The sequence below is a fragment of the Sminthopsis crassicaudata genome, chromosome 2, assembly GCF_048593235.1.
Source record: "Sminthopsis crassicaudata isolate SCR6 chromosome 2, ASM4859323v1, whole genome shotgun sequence".
NCBI lineage: Eukaryota > Metazoa > Chordata > Mammalia > Dasyuromorphia > Dasyuridae > Sminthopsis > Sminthopsis crassicaudata.
In genome coordinates this window covers 650,558,223-650,576,888 of record NC_133618.1, presented here as the reverse complement: position 1 = coordinate 650,576,888, position 18,666 = coordinate 650,558,223, and positions in this window count along the sequence as shown.

The following is an 18,666-nucleotide window of genomic DNA, read 5'->3' as shown; positions in this document are numbered from 1 at the left end:
TTCTCTAGTTCTCCACAGAGATCCTTGAGTAAAGTAGGTACTTGATGAATGCTTGAATAAGGAAAGAAATGGAATATGGTACTGTGGAAATGTCCTGGATTTGGGGTTAGAGGATCTGTGTTCAAATCCCTTTTTTATTATTTACCAGTTCTAAGTGCTTAAGCAAAACACTTATCCTATCCTCTCTTGTCCTCAGTTTTTTTAATCTGTATAATGAAGGTGTTAAACAAAATGGAATATAACATGCTTTATCTTAATCTTGATCTCACTGATTTTATATATTATTCTATCATTTTTTCTTTCTCACTGATACTATTTACCCTAAGATCTCCCTTGGCCTCTATCCAGAATCTCTCACCTGATTTCTGTGACTAATGGGCAAAAATTTAGTGAGCAGAAACACAAATTGTGAGGTTTAGATTCCAAAAATTGAAGTTGGTGAAAAGATGGAAGAAAGAAAGGAAGGAGGGAGGGAAAGATGGAAGGAGAAAGGGAAAAAGAAAGGGAAGAGGAAGAAAAGAAGGAAGAAGGGAGAGAAGGAAGGGAAGGGAGGGAGGAAGGAAGGAAAAAAGGAGAGGGAAGGAAGGAAGAAAAAGAGGGAAGAAAGGAGAAGGGAGGAAGACATAGGGATTAAGGAGTGAATTCTCTTCATCAGCATGGAAGAGATGAAGAAAAGAAGGAAAAGAAAAGGGAGACCCAATTTTGAAAAGGTCAAAACATCACTCAGATAATTTTTCCCTCTGGAGATCAATCATTCAGAAATTGCTTATTAAACATCAACAATGGGTATAATAACTCTATTGGGAGAGGGACCTGTTCCCTGACATCCACAAGGGGGCAAGATGGAGCATACCCAGTTTTGTATTATTAAAGTCTGGGTTCCTATATGACCCTTACACACTTAAAAAGATCACCAAATGGCATAGGCTATGAGAGCATGGAAAGCTCACAGTAAGTTGTGAGTGATATCAGGCCAATTTAATTGACCTCTCTTTACGTATGGTAATCGAGGAAATTAAATGCACCTCTCATTGGCCCCCTCCCCACTACCCCACCATTTCCCCATATACCAGGTTCTAGGCTTCTCAAGTCTGGGTCTTGACTGATTCTATTGTTCAAGACATTGGGTAGCAGTACATAGAGTGCTGAACAGGGGTGAAGACCTGTATTCTAATCCTGATTCAGCCCTTATTTGCTGCATAATCAAGTCTCTTCTAATGCTACCTCAAGTTTATAATGTTTTATATACAATGGAGATAGTAAGAGTCCTGGCTCCCAGGACTGAAATACAGTGAGATAATGTAGACAGAGCCCTTCACACATCTTAAAGTTCTATACAAATGTTAGTTCTTTATCACTGCAACCTACATATGACTGAACTCTGCTCTTCTTCACTCTGAGCAGATGACTAACCACTACTCCATATCACCTCTAAAAATAAAGTTCATATAGCCCTGGCTTCTAGAAGCTCCCAGTTTATGGGAGAGAGTGAAGATGATTCAACTATAGAAATCATCACAATGCCAGGTAGAGAAGGATTAAGTGTGTATATATGTGTGTAATTCATTCACTACAACAAAGCTGCCTCAATAAATGTTTGTTGAGCTAAATTAAATTCAATTGAATTAAAACTGAATTTCAATGGCATGAAATAAATTAAGTTGGGGTATTCTGGAGAGTCTTTGTCAAAAAGGTTAACCCTAAACTATTTCTTTAAGGAAGATTAGGATTTAGACAGATGGAATAGGAGGAAGAGACAAAATTATAATCTCTTTGTGGGTGGGCACCATGTCTTATTTACTAAATGCCTATTGGGTACAAAAGTCTGGAATAGCTTTATTGTTAGGGCTACAAATATAAATGTTTGTCAAAAGAAGGAAAAGAAGAAGGGAAGAAGGAAAGAAGGAGAGAAGGAAGGAGGGAGGAAGAAAAGGGAGAGAAGGAAAAAGAAAAGGAGGGAAGAAGGGAAGGAGAAAAGGAGAGAAGGAGGGAAGAAGAAAAAAATTCCTGGCAAAAGAATTGAATACCTTCAGCCATAGATTTATGTTACTATACATTTAAACCAGCCTGATATGTTAATAGCTGATAAAGAAGATTGGAGTACTTTCCTTTCCTTTGTATTGGAGGACTCGACAGCTCTACAATTAATATTCCTACTCTCCATTGGATTATAGAACTGCCAGGTAGAATCCAGGGCACAGAGACAGGTTCAAGGAAATTTGCTGCTAACGGCAAAGTCTTTGGGTAGTATCACTCAGATTACAATGTGAAGCTAGCCACAAATTCTACTTGTGCTTAGGATCTACCCACTGATGGATTTTGCAAGCTCTTCAAGGTAAATACTACTTCCAAGTTTTGCTTGGTTCCCTTTAAATTTTGTCCCTTGAGAAAATTACATAATCAGGTCTTGGGACCTAACCCTTCTATTTCAGGAAAAGGAAACCATTTTCTTCTGGCACTATTCAAAACACAACTGGTTTGCTGTCTCTTGGCTAGTGTGTGGGCTGCTGGGGACTCAGTCTGACTGTTTGAAATGAGGGATATGTATCTCTAATTTTCAGTTATCTACTCTGGCAAAGGAAAGGAGGAACCTGATAATTTAGAACAGCAAATTCAATTCAACAGCCATTCAACATACATTTATTTAAATTGTCTATGCTCAAATAACTGTTTGGACATGTATACATATATTGTATTTAACTTATACTTTAACATATTTAACATGTATTGGTCAACCTGCCATCTGGGGGAAGAGGTGGGGAGAAGAAGTGGAAAAGTTGGAACAAAAGGTTTTGCAATTGTAAATGCTGAAAAATTACCTATGCATATTTTTTTGTAAAAATTAAATTAATTTAAAAAAAATTAAAGAAAAAAAATAAATTGTCTATGCTCAAAGTTCTGCTATAGGTACTAGAAATACAATAACAAAAACAAAAACAGTTGCACCCCTCAAAGAACTTATATTATGCTAGGTAATTTTGTATTCAAAATGAATTTCTTTTCTTTTCTTTCTTCTTTTTTTTTTTTTTTTTTTTTTTGTCTGAGCCTTCTTTGGTTAATCCCTCATTACAAATTCAGTCTTGGAATGAATCATGTGATTATAATTGCTTTACATATAGTAAGGGCTCAATTAGTGGTTTTTTTAGTGGTTTTTTTATTCATTTACTTGCACCTTGAATGGACCTTAGAGTCCATCTCACATGACAGGCTTTAATGATGGACTTTTTTGTGAAGTTTGAGACCTCATGAGTCTCTTAGAATAAGCCAGAAGAGAATTTATAGTTCATCTACTTCAACTCATACCTGAAAAGGAATCCCCTCTGTAATGTTCCAGACAAGTTGTTTTGGATGTGGTCTCCACTTGAAGACCTCTAGAGACAGGAAACTCTTGCCTTGGAGGCATATCATACCCCTCTCAGACAGCTCTTTTTTGTGAGAAAGATTTTCTTGGCACATGTTCAAGTTGGCCTCTCAATGCTTTCTACCTATTGTATCTACTGTAGCCTTATAAAGTAAAGCAAGAAATAAGTCTAATTCTTCTTTAACTGTCATTTACATTTGTTGTCAGAGTTCATCATGGGATGAGAAGGGCTTAAAAAAAATCAGACTCTTTTGCCTGATGTGTTTCAGGAAGGACCTACTGGTTATCCCCAAAGTCAGTCAAGGATGCAGGAGGGAGGGACAATAAGAGGTCTTTAGGAAAGTCACAATGGAGCTCTTAGAGTAGCCAGACTAGGATAGTCCACTGACCTCTGTCACACTGTGGCAGGACTAATAGCTCTAAAATTATTGGAAGTAGCAAGAAAAGAATGTTTCTGGGAAGCCTCAGGCTTCAAGGCAACTTAGCTTCAGGGTCAAGTCTCTTCCTACATCAATCCAGCTCAGGGATCATAGACAACCCCAAATCAGATCCACTGAGGTGTTACTACAGGAATGGGTTAGACTTGGGAGTCGGAATTCTCTCTCTGATTTAATTGGTTTCCTACAAATAAGAAGCCAGAGAGACTCGACTTAATTACTATTGTTATTGTTATTGAGACATTGTTCAATTGTGTCCAGCTCTTTGTAACCCTATTTAAGGTGTTCTTTTCAAAGATACTGGAATGATTTGTCATTTCCTTCTCCAGTTCTTGTTACAGATGAGGAAACTAAAACCAAAAGGCTTAGCGAACTTGCCCAGGGTCACACAGTTAGTAAGTATCTACAGCTGGATTTAAACCCCTGACTCTAGGCCCAGCATACTATCAACCACTTAACTTCCTAGCTGCCCAGACCTTAATAAGTCAAGTATAAATACATCTAGATAGGGAGTTTAGAGAAAGGAGAGGCAGAAGGGAAGGGATACAATGTAGGAAGAGAGGACCTGACTACGGATTAAGGCCATTGTTTAAGGAAAGACTAGACCAGGAAAATCAGAGACTTTTTATGAACTATAACACTTGAAGACAGCTGTCATGTCCCCACCATCAATCTCCTTTACTGGTCCTTGGATAGCATATTCCCCAAAGACCTCATCAGGACAACTACCCTCACCTGGACAAGATCCAATTTATCAATCTCATTCCTAAATTGTGAGATAATCCTGGATGCCAATTATGTTGACTTTTATGGACACCTAACTTTGTGCCATTCATGCATTTAATAATCATGTTACTTAAGCCTACCTTCATGCCTTTAATAGTATTAGATATGATAGAATCTTCAGGCACTTTACTAGAGATCTCCCTATGGGTTAATGTAAGTCCATCAATCACTACTCATAGTTGAATTATACTGGGTGCTCTGATCACACTTGGATGCTTAGGTAAACCAGGATCTCCAGGATCTCATGTAGTTTGACATACCATAAGGCCTGCTAATGACCTTGAGCACTCTTTAGTAGAATGAGCATTGGACAACAAATCAAGATGCTAATTTTATGACTTATCAGTTATAAGAACCTGGACAAACCACTGGCTTCATTATCAAATGAGAATATCAGACTAGACTAGACTAGAATATTTATTGGATTTGTGACCCTTGGCAAGTCACTAAAATTGTGTATGCCTTTAGTAAAATGAAGGAATCTGAAGGACATCAAGAAAAGATTTGATGGCTTCTAAGATCCCTTCTTAGAGCAGCATCTAGGGGGTACTACCATTCACAGAGTGCTAGGCCTGGAATCAAGAAGACTCCTCTTTATGAGTTCAAATCCAGCCTCAGCCACTTACTAGCTCTGTGACCCAGCACGTCACTTAATGCTTTATATCTCAGTTTTCCTCATCTGTAAAATGAGCTGGAGAAGGAAATGGCAAATCACTTCAGTATCTTTGTTAAAAAAGAAAAAAAAAAAAAAAAGAAAAAAAAACAAATCAGTCACAAAGAATTGGATATGACCAAACAACCAACATTATTTGATTCTACACAAATACACACATACACACACAAACACACACACATATATATGAATGTTTTCAAATTCAAGAACTTATTTCCTTTTTGTTTTTGTGTCTTCAATATCTAGTACAGTACCTGACACATAGTAGGTATACATGTGGATTAATTGATTTAAATACATTAAGACTTGGCTAAAATAATCCACCCTTACACTATCTCCCAAATTAAGGGAGTGAAGTGGTATTCTCTTCAAGTACATTGTTAACCTGCTTCTAGCTTCTCATTGTTTCCAAGCAAAGGTCCTTTGGGGACCTGTTTTAATGGATGAATAAAAATAATTTATAATTGCATATTAGTGAAAACAAGAATATAGGAGAGAGGTTTCATCTACTTAAGAGACTAAATTATTTCCAAGCATTGTAGAATAATAACTCCCATTAACACAGCACTTTAAAGTTTAAAAAGTACTTTTATTTTTATTTTTTTTACCTCTGAGAGATGTATTATTAGCCTCTCTCTGACTCAGCTTCCCCATCTAGTTATTTGCACATAGTCACAGAGCTAGAAAGGAACAAAGCCGTGACTGGAACCCAAGTCTAACACTTTCTTCTGTCCCATATTCATTAGCACTTCCTGGTGATAAGGTGTGTCTTTCCCAATTAAGCAATCAACCAAAACAAATAAAATAAAAAACTTACTATGTACCAGACACTAAAGATACTGTGATAAAAATAGAAAAGTCCCTGTCATTTACATATAAAGTTATATTTTAACCCAGTCTGTGTCCATATTATTCCAAATTCTGAACCAGCAGAGCTCAAGTTAATGAGATTTTTTTGTCCATTTAGGTACCAAAGATGAGCTCCTCTCCTGTGCCACAATTTCATTTTCTGCATCTGAGAATCTATCGGAAGTGGGCAAGTTGGGGAAGCAGCTTTGATGTCCTGCCGCCATCATGCTGAGCTGCAGAAAGCCCTCCTTGTTGTCTTATATGGAGAACAGTTGAGGATATCAAAGGAAAGATAGGATGTTAAATTTTGATTGATCAATGTTTAATAGTCTGAATTGTAAGCTGTCAAAAGTAATGCTGTAAAGGAATTCTGGGTGAATTGCAGCATTTGCCATGTGGTGGGCTGGATATGATTATTCTTTCAAAGCTTCTGGAATGTGCATAAGTGTCCATGTGTGACTATAGACAGGCAGATTTACAGAGTTCCTCTAACCAGCAGGGCAACTGATCTATTTCTTAGAGAGCTCATGGAAGCATCAAGGTAATGATAATGTCTTTCCAGCATTCAGCACCAAAACTCCCTTGTTCTAGTGGTCTTCCCAAAATACATTCTATGTTATACACACATAGCTTCTAGCCCCCAAATTTGCACTTGAAAACCAACAATATTGTAAGTGGACACCCCTCTTTTTATTCTTTTGGGTAGTCCTTCACATTAGATAAGATTCATCTGTTAATCAGCATTTATTAAGTGCTAATTATGTGACATACTGTGTTATACATTCATATACATTCAAAGGTGAGACTGTCCCCATCCTCAAGGAACTTTAGAGACTGATAGAGAGATGTCTCTATAGATGCACATACTTTACATCTATATGAATACATATGATATAGGAGTATGGAAGTAAGACAATATCTATGAATTCAGTAGTGCAGAAAATTATTTGATGAGTTAATTCCATCTACCATTGTGGACCGATATCTTCTCTGAAAGTCTTAAAGAATGGCCTAGGCTACTGTGAGAATAAACTTAACGAGAATCACAAAGAAAGTGTCCATTAGATATAAATTCAAATCCGGATCTTCCTGGCTTCAGGGAAAGTTCTCTAACCACTGCACTAAGATATAATCTATGTATGTGTATATATATGAATTTTGTGCATATGGAGCACATATGTTCCATATATGTGCATAGATACATATATGTGTTGATTTCAAATGTTACATGATTATATACACATGTTTGCGCATGTATACATATTATATATTAGCTTAAATCCATTATTTTATCAGTATAAAGAATGCCCTGGTATGGAAACTTCTTTCACAGATTCAGATTGCAAGCTACCTATAATTTATGGGCTTACAGAGTTGTCTTGGACATTAAGGGGTTAAATACCTTGCATATGGTGACATAGTCTATCAGAAGCAGGACTCAGAACCCTAAACTTAAAACTTTTAACTATTCATTGTCCTGAGTTTAATTCCAGTCTCAGACACTTACTGTCTGTATGATTCTGGGCAAGTCAATTGATCCTGTTTGCTTTTGTTTCTCATCTGTAAAATGGGCTGGAGGTGAAAATAACAAACCATTCCAGTAATTTTGCCAAGAAAATCCCAAATAGGACCATGAAAGGTCAGACATGACTGAAAAGACTGAATTATTTCCTAAAGAAAATTCAATCCCATGGCTCTTTGGGTATATGTGAAAGGGGGGTGGGTAGAGGAGGTAGGGAGAAGTTCATTTCCTTATTTGTTTTATAAGAGAGAAAAAAGGTTCTAAATTCTTCTTAGACATCAAATAACTCCTGGCAAAGAAATCTTAGTGATCAACATGTCAGTGAAAGAGAACCAGATGGACTTACCTCAGTCCATGGTCACGGGACCTTAAGAAACAAAATTGAGGTCCCTCAAGGCCAAATACATTTGGAGGTGCAGTGACATCCGGATTCTGGAAAAACAATGTTAGGAGTGGGGGGAGGGATGTTGCTGTCAAAGCAGTGAGCCCTGAATCCCAAGCCTCAGGAGCAATCTGAACCTGCTTCCTCCTGATCCCCTGGGATAACCTGCCTCACATTTGGCTCATTCTCTGTGCAAAAGAGAAAGATATAAATCAGACAGAATAGCATGAGTACTTTTTGCAAGTCTAGGACAGGGATTTATTAGAGTTATGTGAGCTAGAACATTGAGATAGGACATGTGGCTCATTCGGTGAGAAACAGAGGGCATCCTTGCACAGAGATGGCAAGAGAAACCTGTTTATTCTTTTTATAGCACCAGTTGACAACTACCTTGGGATTTGAGCATGGGATTTGTTGAACTAATCTTGTCAAGATCTTCCACAAATACTTAGTCTTTCCCATTTCTGAGACTCTGTCCCTGACACTTCTTACTTGGGATGGGGAGAGGAGTCTGCTAACCAGCAAGCACTTAGTAAGCCTCTTTTATGTGCCAGATATTGTGCTGGATGCTGGGAATATGCAGATTTTAAAAAGGGGGAAAAGAGCCTGTCCTTGAGAAACTTGCATCTTGTAGGGTGACATAAAGATATTCCAAATATATAGGAAGGCCATCTCCTTTACTCTTTGCTTATTCATACTGTATGGCCAAGAATAGGAAGACTTGAAATCTCTTGCTGGCTCTACTCTTACTACCCAAAATGGCTTTGAAAAAAATAAGTAATTTAATCTTTTTTATTTATCTATCATTTATCTTCATCTATTTATCTATCAAAATTATTCTATTCTACAGCACAAGAAGATAAGCAAGACAAGTATTTCTTTAAGGGACATTTTTTTCTTTATAAAGTATTATGCAAATATTGGGTGATATTTTCATTTAATTGTATTAGTATCTTGTCTTTCAAGATTATAATCATAGCTCTTTCCTCTAAGAAATCTTCCCTGACCCCCTAAATGTCTGAACTAACACTTCTGAACTCCTATAACAGATAAAAATGATTGGTCCAGAGAATACAAGGCAGTTTGGGATCTGTATGTGTTCCACATCCTCACCTAGACTGTGATTTTCCAAGGGCATGTATGAGATCTCTTACACTATCCCTTCAGAGCCAACCATGATGCTGAGCACAAAGTAGGAACTCAATAAAAGTCAAGGTGATTAACTGATCTACCACATTGCCAGGAAAGCACTGAATGGAGAAAAAAGGCCTTGTTTCTGCCTGATACATTCTGATCTAGTTAGCAACATTCATTGTAGCCCCTGGCTCTTGAGAATTAGTGCCTCCCACTCAACAGATGAAGCCTTAGGGCCCCTGGGCTGAGATGGCAGCTGTTGTGGCTGCTTCTAGGTTCTCCAGGGTTTTCATTCATTTGTTGTGATTTCTTTCAGTCATATTGGGGTCCCACCTTTCCCAGTTTTCTTTGCTCCCAAAGTCAAACCTGTGACTAAACCATTCAGATTTGTTCTACCCAAAAATATCCTCTCTAAAACCAAAAGTCATTCTCGAGTTTCTTCCTAAAGAAAGCTTTCAACATTCACCTTTGCAAAAACTTGTGTTCCAAATTTTTCTACCTCCTTTATCACCTCCCCTGGAAAGCAAATGATCCAATACAGGTTAAACCTGTACAATTCTTCTAAATACATTTCCATATTCGTCATGTTGCAGAAGAAAAATCAGATTAAAAGAAAACACACAAAAAAGAAAAAACAACAAGCAAACCAAAAAATCTCTTTGGATGTGGATGTCTCCTTCCTCCTGAGGCAGACTTGAACCCAGTTCTTTATGGCTTTGAGGCCTATTCACCTACTCACCAACCAGTAATCAGCCATGATACCTCTGCACTGGGAGATACAGAAGCAAATCTGATTTGTTGAAAGAACTGAATTTGTAAAGACTGGAGAAGAGAATAATAATAATAATAATAATAATAATAATAATAATAATAGCTAATATTAGAGAGTGTGTACTACATGCCAGGCACTGTGCTAAGCACTTTCTAATTTCATTTGATCCTCACAACAACCCTGGCAGAATAAGTGCTATGATTATCCCCATTTTTTAATAGATAAAGAAACTGAGGCACACAGGGTTAGGTGACTTAACTTAATTAGCCAATTAGTGTCTGAGGTCAGATTTGAACTCAGGAACATGAGTCTTCATTACACCAGATCCAGTACTTTGTGAAATGCTCTACCTAGCAATCCAAAAAGAAGACTTGGGAGAAATAATGAGAACAGATTTATATCCGTACATGCCATAGTTTTACTCTCCTAATTGCCTTTATCTATGAATCTATTGAATGCAATGGAATGTATTTCTATTTGTCCAAGACTCATGCCAGCATAAGACACCAAGCTTTAAAGGATGGAAAGGGTCTGAACCAGTGAAAGGAACAATCCCTTTATACTGTTCCCTCCTTTTATATACTCTGTTACAAGCAGACTGGGTTATTATCTGTATCCAGTGATAGTAGTAGTAAAAGTAGTAATAATAGTAATAGTAATAAAAATAGGCGTAATAGTAGTAGTAGTAGTAAAAATAGTAATAATAATAATAGTGCCAGCAGCAGCAGCAGCAGCAGCAGCAGTAGTAGTAGTAGTAGTAGTAGTAGTAGTAGTAGTAGTAGTAGTAGAAATAATAGTAATAATAGTAGAAGTAATTGTAGTAATAGCAATAGTATAGAAATAATAGTGATTGTAGTAGAAGTAGTAGTAGTAGTAGTAGTAGTAGTAGTAGTAGTAGTAGTAGTAGTAGTAGTAGTAATGATACTAGTAGAAGTAGAAGCAGTGGTAGTAACAGTATTAGAAATAGTAGTAGTAGTAATAATAGTGGTAGTAATAGTGGTAGTATTAGTAGAAGAAGAAGAAGAAGAAGAAGAAGAAGAAGAAGAAGAAGAAGAAGAAGAAGAAGAAGAAGAAGAAGAAGAAGAAGAAGAAGGAGAAGGAGAAGGAGAAGGAGAAGGAGAAGGAGAAGGAGAAGGAGAAGGAGAAGGAGAAGGAGAAGGAGAAGGAGAAGGAGAAGGAGAAGGAGAAGGAGAAGGAGAAGGAGAAGGAGAAGGAGAAGGAGAAGGAGAAGGAGAAGGAGAAGGAGAAGGAGAAGGAGAAGGAGAAGGAGAAGGAGAAGGAGAAGGAGAAGGAGAAGGAGAAGAAGGTGGCTCAAATCTGGTACTACTTCCTCGGGTAATTCTTCCTTGGTCCCTATATTTGTTAGGCTGTTTAATCTCTCTCCTCACATTACCTCACATTATTTTGCATTTAGCTGGGTCCATGTTCTAGCCCTCATCAATAGAATGGAAGCTGTTAGAAAACTAATGTTTTATTTTCATCTTTCTCCCTAATACCTTGTCCAGTGCCTGTCATACAGTAGGTGATCCATAAATGCCTTTCTAATTAAATTATGGAACAATATAAGTGATGGTGAAGAGACAAAATAGATATGACATTTAGAAATCAGTACATATTGATTAGAGCAATGAAACAAATGACTAATGAAATTGCAGATACTATGGCAAGCAGAGGAGGTGAATGAGACATAATTGTGTGTGGGTGAACTTGAGGGCCTTTCTAAATACCCCTCATCACAGTCCAATAAATTTGGTGACATAGAATCCTGTGGGTTACAAATGGCCAGTGTCCATTCATGGACTAGGACCCCCCTTGTCACTCATCATATTGGGGGAGACAGGAAGGAAGATCCCAGAGAAAGGAAGGAAAAAAAACAGTCTGCATGTACCTGAATGTCATTATCACTGCTCCCTCTTGAAATTATTTGTTTTTCTCTATTGATCTTAGTTCAACACAGGGAAAATGTATTCTTTGTTCAGGATTCCCAAGGGCTTAATTTGTCCAAGTTCGTGGTGGTTTTTAATAGTATTCTTCCCTATTGTTTATTCTGAGCATCGAGTTCCAAGAGTCTGGATTCGGTTCTTTTTATAGAAGCTCATTACAAGGCCTCCTTGCATCCACATGCTGATATTTGGCATGATGTGGTAAGGTGGGGAGGAGAGAAGCTAAATTAAGCCCCCACCCAAGAACCCCATAGGATCCAAGCATCCCAAAGGGAGGCTCTTCTTCAAAAGGGGCCCAGCTTGAGTGCCACAGTAGCATTTCCCAATGCTTTCCCAGGAGCCTCTTGCTAGTTTGGGTTCCAAGGAGAGAAAGGACTTGATAGTTATTTACTTCATTAGTTAGGGCTTGCCCTCCCATGCCCTGCTAACAGGGGACTTCACTCAAAGGCATCCCTTCTGAGTTGGCCAGCTGGGGGGCCAATTATAAAGGTGAGTCCTGGGCAACGTAACTGAATTCTGCCTTCTTTCTTCCAGAAGCTGCCTCATTACATCTCTATGGATTTGGATCAGACAAGAAGACATAACCATGACTGCTTCTGGGTCACAAGTCCCTCCATCCCTTTCTGTAGCTAGAATAAACCCTGTAGTCTACCATATTTTCCTATTCACCAACTCCCAATGGAGGCTTCCCAATTTGGAAGCCCAGAACATCATCAAGAAGGTTAGGATAGTGGAAAGAGCGTTGGATTGGGAAATCACAGGATAATAAAAACAAGATATGGAAGGGATCTCAGAGGCTGCCCAGTCCAAATCCTTCATTTGTTGCATAAGCAATCTAAGGTCCAGGAATTCAGGGTTAGAGCTAGGATCCCAACAAAACTCTTTTCACTACAAATCCAATATTATTTCCACTACTCCAAGATGCAGTCTTGGTTCTGCCATTTTGCTGCTCTGGGATCTTGGGCAAGTCTTTCCTATTTGTCTGTTGTTTTTTTTTTTTTTTTTGGTTTGTTTTTTTAAATGAGAAGTTTGGACTAGATGCCTATTAAGGTAGCTCTAAAATCTTTTAAATCTGTATTTCAACTAGTACATAGAGAAAATGGAACTTTTTAATCCTGCTTTTCAATTCTGTTATTTTTGCCAGATTAAAGGAATATGATGGAAACTCAATTTCAGGTATGGTATTTAAAGTAACTCTGTTTTTAAATGATCATGGCTTAGAAAATATCCCTGATATTCCGGGTAAGCAGAAACTTCTACCAGCAATGAGGAGAAGAAAAAGATTTAATCTATTAACTCCAGATTCTATGGTGAGTTTTCTCCTCAAGCCTCTCAAATAAACATGCTCCAGTGACTATCCATTGATTAACCAAGAACATTTTAGCCAATAATACAGAGTGCCAGGGTTAGAAGCACATCATCATCTTCAGCCAATCCATTCATTGTCAAGACCGAAACATCCTTTCAGGGCAGGTGAAATAATAAGCAGCCATTGACTTGAAATCAACTATTGACCTCAGCTTTTTTATTGGTCAATATCTGACCTTGCAAGTCAATAAATCCTGATATGCAAGGGACAATAAATCTTGCAATCTATCAAGAAGAACTATCAATATGTGCATTGTTATGGAGGGTCAAAATGCTGCCTTCCTTAGATGAGTAATATTGTCTTTTCTATGATTCACTAAATAAAGCTGATCTAAAACCTTCTAGGGCTGATTGAGAGAAAACAGATAGAAGGTCGTGTGTGTGTGTGTGTGTGTGTGTGTGTGTGTGTGTGTGTGTGTGTGTGTGTGAGAGAGAGAGAGAGAGAGAGAGACAGAGAGAGAGAGAGAGAGAGAGAGAGAGAGAGAGAGACAGAGAGACAGAGAGAGACAGAGACAGAGACAGAGAGACAGAGACAGAGAGAGAGAGAGACAGAGAGAAAGAGAGAGGAGAGAGAGAGAGAGACAGAGAGAGAGAGAGAGAGAGAGAGAGAGAGAGAGACAGAGAGAGACAGAGAGAGACAGAGAGAGACAGAGAGACAGAGACAGAGAGAGATAGAGAGGTATTAAAGAGAAACTGCATTACATATTATGTTATTATTTTTTAAAATATTATATATTTCTAAATAATCAAGCCCAATCATAGATCTTGAATTCAAGACTAAAAAGAGTACTTTTTCATCTAGTCTGATTCTCATTTTACAGAGAAGGAAACAAGCTCAGTGAGGGAAGTGATTTGCTTAAGGTAACATAGAGAAGATCCAAAACTAGATAATTATTGAATGAATGGATGGAAATAGAGATAGATGGATGAATGAATGAATGATTAGATGTGTCTTTAGTATATATTATATGAGAGTCTTTTCATATAAAATACTAGGTTGGCCACTTAACTTCTCTGAGTCCTTATTCCCCTATCTGAGCATTTAAAAGGATGTCCTAAATAAGCTGCCATCCCTCCCACTCCAAAAATCTATGACACACTCAGAGCCAGCATTAGGAAAGTAGTTACTGAAGAGAGCAGGATGGAGTTCAGAAAGGGAGATTGAAAGCGTTGGAAAGAGTCTGATCATTTCCGCCATTTTAAAGATTTGCCCTGCTGGTGTTAATCAGGACTGGAAGATATGGAAAGAGCAGTCCAATGAGTTCTTTTCAAATTCCCTGAAACTCAATGAAGTTGTCAGGATCAGCATAAGGATGGGAAAGAGCCCGATGAATGAAACTAGGCTCACAAACAGAGATGAATGAACCTAGTCGTTTCCATTTCATTTTTCAAGCTTGACAAATGTCCCGGGCACCTTTAAGATCCACTGCTCTCAATTATATCCTCATTTTCCACACTTGAAGAGCTAGGATTTCTCTTCCCATTTTCCAGATGAGGAAATTGAGAAATAATATACATCATGCATGTTTTTGGAGGAGAGATGGTGACAGAGCTGGGTCTGCTTACTAGTATAGCATTATACTATTTACAAAGCATGTACACATATAGAGCGCATCTGGTCACTGTCCCACCTCAACAATAACCCATGAAATGAGGATCAAACATCATTGTGCTCATTTTACAGAGATGAAAGCTGATGATCAGAAACATGGTGAATTGCCTGAAACGTCACAGCTAGTGGGAAGGATAATTGTGGTCAGATTTCAGTTTATTAAAAAGCAGAAAACTCAGATTAGTTGCAATGAATCACATTCCAATCTGTTCCAGAGAACAGAGTATATATAGCACACATCACTATTCAAGATGGGGATTGGGAATGGGTAAAGGATGTTATAGATGTGGAGTGTGACAATTCACACTTGGTCACTCTCTTGTTCAGTTATGTTTAATTGTCTTACAAGAAAAGGTTCAATGGGACGGAGGGGGAAATATTGTGAAATTAAGATGATATTAAAAACAAGGCATGGATTTTTTAATGGCTTAAATGCAATCCTCTTCTCACAGTGCCCTACTGGCTCTGAATCTAATCTAGTGTTCTTCACAACGATCATACCCCATATTCCCTAAAGACTTGTCCCATCCCTTCCCCACCCCCTCTATATCCCCTTCCCCCTCCCCCCCCTCTCCCGCCTTTACACAGCCATCCATCCACACACTGGACCCAACCCTGGAAGGTTTCCTCTCTCCCTCATCACTTTGGAATTCAGAATCTTTGCAGGCTGGCTGCATCTGGCCTGTGGCTCTTAACTGCAGCAATGTGCCTTAGGAGAGAAAAAAAATCACAATCCAGTGGTGAGCCTTGGCTGTAAACAAAGGACTAATTAAATTAGCATAAATGATTTTATGTAAATTAAAAATACATGCTATAACTATTTCTTGGTGGGAGCATCAAGTCTTGGTGTTGCATAAGCTTGTTTAAAATTAATGTGCATAAACACCCCAAATATCATATTATTAATAATGATAATAATGTTGATGAGGATGATAATAATAAACACATTTTCATAACAATGCTTCCTTGCTCCCGAGGCAATAGCAGGGATTTTTGCTGAGTGTCAGAGATCCCAAAGGAAGCCAGAAGGGATTAGATCTTGTGAGCCTTCATTATCTGTGGCTTGTCAGTCAGTCTCTGAATTCTTGTCCCTTTATCCAAACCCTGCCTGTCCTTCAAGGCCCAGTCCAAACCCCAAAAGCTTCTCCATTAAGCTTTCCCTGATTATTCCCATTCCCAGAGAATTCTCCCTGTTCTTGTCTTCCATAGCTTTCTTTTGTTTCACTTCATGTCATAATTTTTGACGTATCTCACTCCAATCAATGGCGTAGTGCTGGACACACAGATGTAGGAAATGGACAATTGGAAGAGTTGCGGATTTGGAGTCATCCCAGAGGGTCTGGATCAAATTCCATCTCTAACACTTGCTAGATCTCTCAGTGTCAGTTTCCTCAGAATAATAGGTTTGGATGAGGTGGCTTCTAAGATCCTTTCAGCTCTAGATCTATTGTTAAAAATGACTTGATTTATCGACATATCACACAAATAGTATATGTCAATGATGAGGATGACTTTCTGGGGATATTTAAGATTCTAGAATTATTTAAATACTACAACAAGACTTCCTAGGCTCCTCTAATAGGAAAGATAGGACCAACTAGGTGGCATAGTAAATAGAATGCTGGACCTGAAGTCAGAAAATCTTGAGTTCAAATCCACCCTTAAATACTATGTGATCTTGAACAAATTACTTAACCCTACTTACCTCAGTTTCCTCATCTGTAAAATGAGCTGGAGAAGGAAATGGCAAACCACTCCAGTATCTTTTCCAAGAAAACCCCAGATAGGGTCACAGAGAGTTGGCTAGAGAAACAACTAAACAACAAGAACATATTAGATGTATCGTTAAACACCTCTGAGCTTCAGCCCTCTTTTCTGTAGAATAATCACATAGAGAGTATGTAAGGAAGGCACTTTATAAACTCCATTGATAATAATCCTTCACATCTGAGTCATGTTTTCCTATAGTTGACAAAACTGGGGACTGACCATGGACTCGGGGAGACCCATATTCAGATGCTGCCTTTCACACTAATGGATATATGACCTTGAGTCAGTCAATTGCCTCTCGGTGTCTAAAGCAGCTCTATAAGGTTACAGCCTCTGGATAATGAATTAAATTGAACTGCCATGAGCACCTACACTGATCAAATTGAAAGCTCTACTCTGCTTGTAAAAATGTAACATATTCATATATATAGTTATTTTAACTTGAGTGTCAGCTCCCTAAGGCTTTAGTTCATAAGATCATAGATTTACAGCTGGGAGGGCCCTCAAAGGGGAATCTAATTGAACATCATAATTTTACAAATGCAGAAAATGAGGCACAGGGAGGTCAAATTATTTGTCCAGGATCATAGAGCTCATGTATACGAGGCAGTGCCTTAGACACGGTATCCCACACTGCTTTTCATGTCTCATACATCTTTTAACCATGAATCAAGTATAATGGGAAATACACAAAGGAAATACTCAACGCGCATTTGGTGATTGGTTATGAGTATTACTGGTTCTCAGCAGCAGCCTTGAATGCCAAGACCCAAGTCCTGCCCATCTCACTATCACTTCTCTCTGACTTGAGATGGGTGAGTGAATACCTTGAATATTCCAACTCTCCCTTAGCCTGTCATATATGAAGGCATGTTTCTACTGATATTTGTGTCTACTTTCCTGTCCTTTTAGTATTTCTACTTCCTTCCAACATACGTAAAACCATGAGGAACACAGGGACATTTTTGCTTTAATTGACTGATAGAAATTCAAAAGATAGAAATCACTAATGTCCTCTTATACAAATGGTTCTTTTCTCCTTATCCAATTTCAACCTAAGTTTTAGATGTTCAGTCTACAAAGATTCGATTATCTTCCATATGGAAAGTAGGAACTTTCTGCTAGGAAAAACACTTGGGCCAAAGGAAGAATTAATACAACTAAAGTATTGTGTCTTACTCTGGGCACTATCTCTTATGCAATAAGGAAGCACATGATCTGACATATATCCCAATGAAACCAAGCATGATGATATTGTTATTGGTCAGTCATTCAGTTGTGTACAATTCTTTGTGAACCCATGGACCTTAGCATATGTTCCATTATCTCATTAAGTGTGTCCAGGCTATTATTTGTTGTATGGGTGACATAATCTATCCATCTCAAACTTTACCTTCCCTTTTTCTTTTGCCTTCAATTTTTCCCAACAGCCAGGTCTTTTCCAATGAATCTTATCTCCTCATTGCATGACCAAAGTATTTAAGCTTCAGTATTTAACCTTTCAGTGAATAGTCCAAATTAATTTCTTTAAGTATCGACTGATTGGATCTTTACTATCCAAGGGACTGCAGATGATCATATGGAGACTTAAAGCCTTATGGAAGTAATGTAGACATTTAGCCCAGATAAGAAAAAGTATAGTCTAGGATATGTTCATGACATTTCAATATCTGAACATTCCCATATAGAAGGGAGGTTTGATTTATTCTATATAACTCCCAAGGGTAGAGCCAAAACCAGAGATTTGGAAGTTCTAGGAAGGCAAATCTCAATACCACAGAGAAATCTGAGCTGTTCTATCATGGAATGGAACTTCTTGTGAGGGAGCAAATTTTTCCTTTATGGGAGCAATCAAGAAAAACCTGATGATCACTTCCTTACTAGAAGGGGCTACTATTTAAGAAATTCCTACTTTAGGAGGAGGTTAGAAAATCTCTTAGAGTTAAAAATCTTATACCAAACAACCTCCAGATGTCAGAATATTAGGAGATCTCAAAGTCAGGCAGAACAAGAATCAGATTTGGCCCCTCCCCCCAATTTCCCTCTCCTATGAGCAT